Source organism: Pyrgilauda ruficollis, unplaced genomic scaffold (assembly GCF_017590135.1).
Source record: "Pyrgilauda ruficollis isolate IOZ18807 unplaced genomic scaffold, ASM1759013v1 scaffold198, whole genome shotgun sequence".
In the NCBI taxonomy this organism is placed as follows: Eukaryota; Metazoa; Chordata; class Aves; order Passeriformes; family Passeridae; genus Pyrgilauda; species Pyrgilauda ruficollis.
The window spans coordinates 210,711-220,078 of NW_024518984.1; positions in this window are offsets into that span (position 1 = coordinate 210,711).

Below are 9,368 nucleotides of genomic sequence, written 5' to 3' on the forward strand. Positions count from 1 at the left end.
AGTGAGAGAAAAATACATTATTCAGATTAAAAAACAAAAGAAAAAAAAAAGAAGAAGAAATCAGAATAAGACAAGTATAGCCAGCTCCTTTATTCTAAGGATCATGTTTTGGGTTCTTTTAATAGAGTTTTTATTAAGGACATCAGTATTATCAGAGACAGAAGGAAATGAACAATGATATAAAACATAAATGGACTCATTGAAGACATATCACATTGGAATTATTAAACATCCCCCCTAATAGATTAATTTCCAAGATAAGGTTAATTGAAAAGACTTGATATCTAAACAGCATGATATTATCATATAAAAAAGTTCAAGTTGGAAATCTTCCATCAGTTAATAAAAAATTTATTAAATGAATAAAGAGACAATTTTGGCTGATTATTAAATGCAGGTTACTGAAATGAAAGGAAGATTTCAGTGTTTCTTTGGTTCAGTCTTGCAATAAATATTTATTATTCTCCAAATTGGCTGTGTTTTCAAGTATAGGTCATGAAGTCTATGCAAAACACAAAGTTCAAAATTTTGACCAGCCCTCTGAAAGAAAAAAATTGCATTGAATATTGATATCACAGAAATTGTGTTGTATTTGAAGTACACAATATCCCTCTAAATTAGGGGTTGATTTTTTTAGAGGCCATGACAGATGAAGAGAAACTGTGATGACAATAATCTGCTGATTTCTCAATGAAGTCTTAGAACTTCAAGAAAAATAAATAAATAAATTTCTTAAAATCTTGGCAATATTTTTACAGAAGCTAATGTTAGTCTACCTGTTGTTGTGTTCATTTCTGGTCAGATGTGGTCAGGAAGCACAAATTTGAACTTGAAGGAATAAAGATAAATGGAAATTATATTTCACATTATGAGAATAAAAACCTATGGCTAGCTTAGTCTAGTAAGATAAGTGTTGAAAAACATGATTCATCTGAGTAGAAAATACAATGAGAGGAGATACATTTAATACAGGATCTGTGGACATAACATTGCTCATAAACAAATGATTATCAATTATTACAGAAGTACTTCTCACTGTAAAACAACTCAGTGACCTGTCAAGAATGATAATTAAATGCAAGAAACTCCTTGCTTCACATGTCCTTAGATTCACTTCCCGTAAGTGGTCTTGTTATTATTACTGTTCTTAATATCCAGTATTTGGGGTTTCTTCTGGTTGCTGAACAGGATTAAGAGATGTTCTACTCCTTACCTCTCATAGCATAACTTCTCTTTCATTGCACTTACATTGTCAGCTTCTACATTAACAAGAGGGAATGACCGCTACTTGGTTTCACATCACAGATTTTTGCCCTTGGACCATGTATTCATGTAATAGTTTACAAGTAGTCTGTGTCAGCTGTATGGTTCCCAGGAACGAGAGATACATTCTAGAGACAAGCCCTGGAGAGCTTTTCGTCTGCAGTGCTGATGATGTGCTGTAGATGTGCCCCAGAAAAGACTTTGATTATGATTCCATGAGGAAGGAAATCATTTGGGTGCACCACTGTTGTGCCCAAACACCTACTGGAAGACTATGGATAACAGGTGCAAGGCATATTCACACCTGAAAACAACCTGCCACAGATGCAGCTATTGAGGATGGAAATGTCAGAGCCAGGCCATAGCTAGAAATTAATGGAGACAGAAATGCACTGATGTTATTTAGAATTACTACAAGCATGTTTGCACACATTTTGTAAGTAGGCAGGAGTTTGCTTGCCTGGCACTCAGTGTTCTGAAAACAGCTTCTGCTGTAGCTGAAAAAATACCTTAAAAGCAGGCACAAGAGAAGTGACTGAAAAAATAAACCAGACCTTCTGAATGTCTTCAGCATAAACTTTAGTAGTTACCATGGTTTAGCCTGACTAGCTTGAAAGAATTTTAAGGCTCAGTATTGAATCTATGAAGGGCTTAGGCTCATGTCAGGAGACTTAAAGTAGATGTGCAATTGCACATCTGCATTTCTGAAAAAGAAAGGTTGTTTCCTTAATTGAAACCCAAATTAATTTTTTTTTAATTATTTTTTTATGCTGAGTATAAGGAAATATTAAAGTGTTATAAATTTTTCTGGGAAGAGAAAGAAAACCTGTAACATAGTTATGTATGTTCTATAAACTTATGGAATATAGATGACATATATAACAAGGTATGTTCTATAAATACTTCTGTTTAAATGTGTGCTTTATTCATATCTCTAGTTACTGGGTGTCATAAGACATGCAGTTTTCTCTTGTCTGATGACTCCATGTGCTGCTCAGTATTAGTTATGGATTGAAGGTTTTATTTCCAGGCTGAGAATTTAGTGATCTGTACTTAGTGTGAAGTCTCTATTAGGGAAAATGAAGCCTGGTGATGTTTTATTTAAAAGAAAGAAAAATAATCTCTTTTCTTTCCATTCAAATAATAAAGCCCAGAAAGCCAATGTATTGAACACAAGTGTAACTTTAAATACTTTCACAATTACTGTGAAATTACATCACTAAGGAAAAATATCTCTTTTAGTACTTGGATGAATTGTGGCCACCTTGGTCCTAAAGGGAATGTTGACAATATCTGATCTGCAGATTAAAGGTGCAAAAGTCTTTTCTGTATTACATCAAATGACAACAATTCTCCATCATTTCCATGCAAAAGGGCAAAACTACAAATCCATTCCTGTCTAGACAGAAGAAATAATGGTTTTTTATCTAAATTGTCTCGGGCCACTGCTGGAACGTTCATGGAAAAGCTCTACTACTAATGAATAAAAAGACAATTTTTTTACAATTAATGAGTCAGATATTTTAAGCACTGCAATTTGAGGACAGAAAGCTATTAGATTTAGAGAAAGAATGGAAGAAAATAATGAGATCAGAGGGGTGAGCTATTTTGGTACCTGAGAAAGGTTGTTATTCTAATTTAATATTTGTCATGCAGTAGCAACTTTAAAATGAAGAATCTAAAGTAAAGATGCTTGAATCTTGGATACCATCTGGAAAGTTCAGCTGAAGAGAATCAGGCATAAGGAAAGTAATAACATTAGTAAGTGAAAATATGTCTGTAAAACACATTTTTTTAATTCAAAACAGGGGGGGAAAAAAAAGCAGATGGTAGAATTTGGAAGGGAAGATTAGAAATTAACATATTAATGGCCAGATCCTGCAGTGACTGGAATAAACAGAGCTTTCCCATTGATTTTAATGAAAGTAGAATAAAGTATGTCACCAGAAGTGGTGAGAAAAGGTTGTAAACATAAAAGACCACATTCTCCAGTTGAGGCAGTTTTCTGCTTTATAAACACAAATTGAATTTCAAGGGGCTAAACAGAACCACAGGCCAAGCCCTCTAGTCAAGGGAACAGTTTTCTGGAAAACAGTTAACAAAAGTAGCTTCATTCCTTTGGATTTAAATTTTTTATGATGGAAAGATGTGACTCAAACAGATACCCATTTGTACTTAAACTAGGGCAGCCCTATACTTACATCTTCAACAAATCTAGGTAGCTCAAATCAAGAAGGAAGGACTAGCTCCCCTGTAATCCTGTGTTCCCTCTATAAAGTTCAGTTTGAACAAGGGTATCTGTCACCAAGATAGAATTACTGTTATATTGCAGAACTCCACTGGTTTACGACTATGTATACCACACTTTATTCTGCATTTACAAAGCATCCTCTTCTAGGAAATGGAGAGATATGTCCTCCTAAAGGCCCCAAAGGCATAAGCTTGTATTTAGGCAACGAAAAAGGTGTCATTTAACCCACAACGGGCATGAGGAAGATTTTCTCAGATAAAAACCTTATTCTGTGAAGCAAACACATTACTGGGAGTGAAGCTGCATTTTCATATTGAATTGATCTGTTTTGCTTCTAAGGGTCATTGCACTGTGTAAGCAAAGAGCAAGGGATCAAATGTTAAAAAAAATATTATTGCATAACAGAGTTTGTTATTTCAAAAAATATGTAGCTATATACATTATTTACTAGTTCTTGGTTTTAATTAAAAACAAATAAAAAGGTGAATATAAATGGAATTAGGAATACTGTGCTAATTTACATCGTTTAATTTCCTGAAATACAATAATTAAAGTAAACACTAATTACTAAAACTATTTTTCATTTTTAAAGTGCAAAATGTACTTATTTCTCAAGTATCCTTATGTTTTTACAAGAGCTCTCTCTTGTGGCTATAACCGTTTCTGCATTGTAACAAGCTCAGGTATTTTGAGGACCATTTTAAAAATATTTTTTTATTGCAATTTGAGGTAGTAGGAAAAACAATACCAGAACTTTGTCTGGTCATGCAGCAGATAGGGATAATATAGCTATACATCTGGAGAAATAATTCTTATTCACCAAAACATAGGCTATTGAAAATAGTTTCTTGTATTTTATTCTAATAGGGAAGCTTAAAATAATAGCCAGCCTAGAAAAGATAGCAAAAATTATTGCTGCAAAAGCAAAGATAGAACAATCATAATAAATGTAACATATGATCAGGAGTACTGGCCACACAAGATTGAAGAACTCCTTAAAAATAATGAAGAAAAAATATGAAACTGCAATTGTTTCTGCTTCTTTTGTGCAGTAGTTTACCTCTGGTTATCCTCTGCATAACAAGGATATACTCGTAGCAAGTGAGAGGTGTTCAGAAAGGGATTTGAGCCAAGTTGTTCTGTGATGTTGTATTCAGTATTGGTCATCTTATAGCAGGTACTCACTTAAATGAACTATGCTGAGGACCTGGTCCACACCATCTACTGCCTGCATTCATGCCTGACCCCAAACTTTTACCTGCAACTTCTTCATTCTCATAAAAGAGGACTTCTGGGAATCCATTACGGTAAACCTTGATGTCTGGGCAACCTCCCTTTTCTGCCCAGAAGGAAGGGATTTTCAGCAGTATGTCTGCTGATTAGGAGAGAACAAGGCAAAGCAGCTTTAGGAAATGGTGTACTGCAGAAAAGGCGCTGTGATTGCTATCAAGGATTAGACATTTCATGTTTAATGCAGAATTTGGACATTTGAATAATGGAAGCTAAATCTCTGTTAAAGGGAGAAAATAGAACTCTGGAGTTTAGTACTAATGGGAGTTACACTCTCCAATGTTTGGCAAGTAGATTAATTGCTCTTTATTAACCCACTCGCATCAAATGGTGATGAAATGTCTTTAGGCAGGCTATGGGACTTTTGTTTGACATGGCTTTTCTGCTTCTCAGAGGCATGTACTGATATGTAGCTGCAGTAATAATAAATTTTATAAATCCGGCTTTCATTTTTCCCAGCTCACTGCTGTTTTACTGACTCACTTATTAATGTTTAAGGATACTTTGAGATCCTCAGATGGAAGCTGCTAGATCAAAAAAGGTTATTGTCTCATGAAAGGTATCTGAAGAAATCAAGTTTAAAATATCTGCAAGCCCTTGGATGATTTTTGTATGCTTATAACTTTCCATACAGCTAATAAAGGCTTTCCTAAAAAGGCAAAAATTTACCCTTGAAATCAAAAAAATCTGTTCTTGCAAATTAGTCAAACTCTTTTTAAAGTACACAAACCTCTAGTTTGCATACCACCAGAAGAACATGATGGATGAAAATCTTCAGTCTCAGGAGCTAAAGCTAGGTCAATAGCTATGTCAAATTAAACTTTCTGGGCATGGGGTTGAATTGAATGACCCAAATCTATTAATAAATGCTTTTAACAACAAAAGGAGAGTGGCTACATATAAAATGCCAGCTGACATTAAGACACAGTAGCTGGAATATTCAACTTTCTAAACCATATCTATGAATTAGTTAAGAGTTTGCTATTTGGCTCAGATCAAAAGTATTCCTGAGAATGGTTTAAGAGCTTAAAAATACAGACAGTTGCATTGCCTGACTGGTTCTACTTAAGTTACCAACACAGATGCAGTCTAGAAAGTGATTGTGCATGACATAGATGTAAACACTGAGGTGACTCAAGAGTGGAAGGATTTATGGTGATATTTAAATATTAAAGCTTATCAAACTAACTTGAAAAAATAACATGTCATTACATTCCTGGATTAAAGTAACTCCTTTATCAAGTTGGAGAGAAAAAGACAAATGGACTTAAATATAACTATTGTTGAGTTTCTCAATATTAAAAAAATACATTCAAAACAAGTAAATTTAATGTCACAATTCTCAAAATACACTCTGATTCAACAATAAATAATAATAAAATGTCAGTAGTTTTATTTGAATGGGTAGTTTAACTGACTTCAGAGGCTAAATTCTTAGGGATTTACACGTTAAAAAAGTAAGACTGACAAGCCTTAGTCCCAAGCCTATGTGAACTCAGCATAAAGCCATGGCCTGGTACTACCAGTGGCATGATTGTATTTACTGCACTGCAGAACGATGCTCTCAGACTCTACCCTCTGGCCCTGATCTATCATTCTACTGCACCTCCATGTGGCACCTGCTTGGTGTGGGGAGATCATTCATGGGATGTCCTGATCTCTACAGGAGGGCCATGAATGGATCCAAGCCCTTCTCCTGGCACACACAGATTTTCACTGATATTCTTTATTTCCAAGTGTTTCTTATCCAGTTTAGAACTGGACCATAAATCAGGGAATAAGAACTGGGAAAGAGCATTTCTTGTGAAGAAATTACATAAATTTTGAAGCTTGTTTTGCTTGCTGCTGGTAGTGCTTACACTAAGTCAAGGACTTCCAGTTTCCCATACTCCATCAGTCACCAAATGCACAAGAAGCTGGGAGGGAGCACAGCCAGGACACCTGACCTGAACTGGACAATGTGATAATCCATATACTAGGACATCATTCCCTGTATATAAACTGGAGAGAGTTGGTCAGAGGGGGCTGTTCACTGCTGGGTAATGGCCAGGGCATCAGAGGGTCAGAGGAGTCAGAGGCTGGTAAGCAACTGTATTGTTCATCTCCAGTGCGTCCTGGGTTTTATTCTTCTCTCACTTTTTTCTTTTTCTTTTTCTTTTTCTTTTTCTTTTTCTTTTTATTTTTCTTTTTCTTTTTCTTTTTCTTTTTCTTTTTCTTTTTCTTTTTCATTAAACTGTTCTTATTTCAACCCATGGGTTTTAGCTGTTTGCTGATCTCTCCCAAATCCCAGTGGGGGAGGTTGCAGAAGTGAGCTAGCAGCTGTGTGGTGTTTAATTGCTGGCTGGGGTTAAACCACAAAAAGTCCTTTTTGAAACACAAGGTGGGGCATGAAGGGTTGATATAACAACAGATCTGTCAAGAGCATGTTAAAACAATTTTTTATAAGTCTATATAAGTTGAATATTTATTTGCTCTCAGAGTTGTGCTTCTTCTCAGAGCTACATTTAACTTTACTTGCAGTGTGTGCTCTTTATCACACTATTGTGCTATTATCACCTCTGGGCGCTGGACTAAGGTTATCGTGTTGCTGAACTTTGTAACACTGCCTTGTGATATGATGGAATTACTTGTCCTGAAACTAGTCTGGTGTTTGCATTCGGCATTGCCGCAGCTCTGTACTTCGGGAGCCATCTATCGGAAATGGTTAATAATTACATCTTTTACCTACTCGGAGAGACATTCTGTAGAGGAGACAGCCTCCCATAGCTTCTTCTTCTCCTGCAGGACAATTGCAATAATGTTTAGGAATTTTGAAAATTTTTAATATCCTTGGGATGTTGAAGCCAACATAGTCCTATTGCTAGGAACCATGAATGTGGTTCAGATCTTGTTTATGACTGAGCAACCCTTTGTGACTACCCCAATTTCTGTGATAAGCACTGCAGCTACACAAAGCCTGGTGATGAAGACTGTGGTTATTCAAACCCCACTTAGGATGGGACACTGCAGCTACTCAGACTCTGGTGATGAGTGGTGCAACTGAACCAGAGAACCAATCCATGCCTGTACAAGTAACCTCTCTCTATAACCAGAAATGGACATGAAAGTCAGTTTGCTGCTTACTAAGGGGAGCAAAACAGGGTCACTACAAGAACAGGAGGAAGAAACAGAACAAGAATTAAAACCAAAAGTTCCTGTCTCTGAGTGTGTTATGGGATAAATGAAAAAACTTCATGTTATCACCTGGCTTGTCTGACGTTGTGATAACAAGTATAACAGGCTGCCATTAGAGGATAGAGAGGTCAAACAGATGGCATCACTTCCTATGGAAAGAGGCTTTGATAAGGCAGCTGGAAAAGGGACACAAGTCCCGAGTCTCTGGAGTCAACTCCTGTCAAGTGTGAAGGCAAGGTAGCTCTTTCAAGGAAAATATTGTATGTCACACAGATAAATGGGCCATGATGGAGAGAGGTATCTAGCACCTGAGGGATTTAGCTGTGGTAGAGATGATCTATCATGATTTAAACACCATGCAGATCTGGAAGTCCAATGCAGATGAGCCATGTGGTGGAAATTTAAATAGAGCACAATTGTCACATGCCAACCCAACGGCAGCAATGACCTGGAGAGACAGAATCACCATCAATGCATGAATTGTCCCACCAACTCTGGAAATATAAATAAAACCTCTCTTCTCCCTAAAGGTTGGCATCTTGGCAATGGAAATACTGTCCAAAAAGTGGGGAAAACTATCCCACGGGTTCCATCAAATCAAAAGAGGATATGTCCCACGTCCCATCTCTATGTACTTGCATCTCAGCTTTGGACAGTAAGTATTTTTTTCCTCAAGGGTGAGGATACAGAATAATACAGTCTCCTTCCTGTGTGGCCAAAGAGACAACATGAGGAGGTGGGATGGAAAAACTACCTCTACCCTAGAAGCATAGGTGTGGGAATCACAGGGAAAAACAACCACAAATGGGAGTCGTTCCAGGGAAGTTGCTGCTCTAGTCTCCAGTGGGCAGCAACTCAGAGAGTGTAGAACTGCTGATATTACTCCTGATTCTATGGAAAAGAATTCTAATCTGTTTTTCACAAGAGGTAAGTGGAGATTCCTTTGATCAGTACTAGAGAGGCTTGGCCTCTACTCAGGTGGAAGAGAGGGATAACCAGATTTGCTGGTATGTGTGAATTTGTTGGCCTGGCACATCAGACTCACAGAGATAAAAGGGTCCAGTAAGATGCTGGTGCACAGTGTACCCTTATGCCTTGAAGTTATACAGGAACAGGACCCACTTGTATTTCCAGAGTGACAGGAGGATCTCAACAGCTAAACCTATTGGAAGCTGAAATGAGCCAAACTAGGAATGAGTGGTAAATTATCTTGGCCCAGAGGTTCCAAGCATCTTTGGCATAGACTAATTATCTCAGCAAAGATGTATTTCAAAGGCCCAAAAGTAAACCACTGGGTTTTCAGTATAGTTGTCTTGGGGATGGAAGAAAATAGCAAGTTGTTCTACCTTGTCTGATCTCTCCCTTTTGTTTTGGGGTTGCTGAAAGCAAA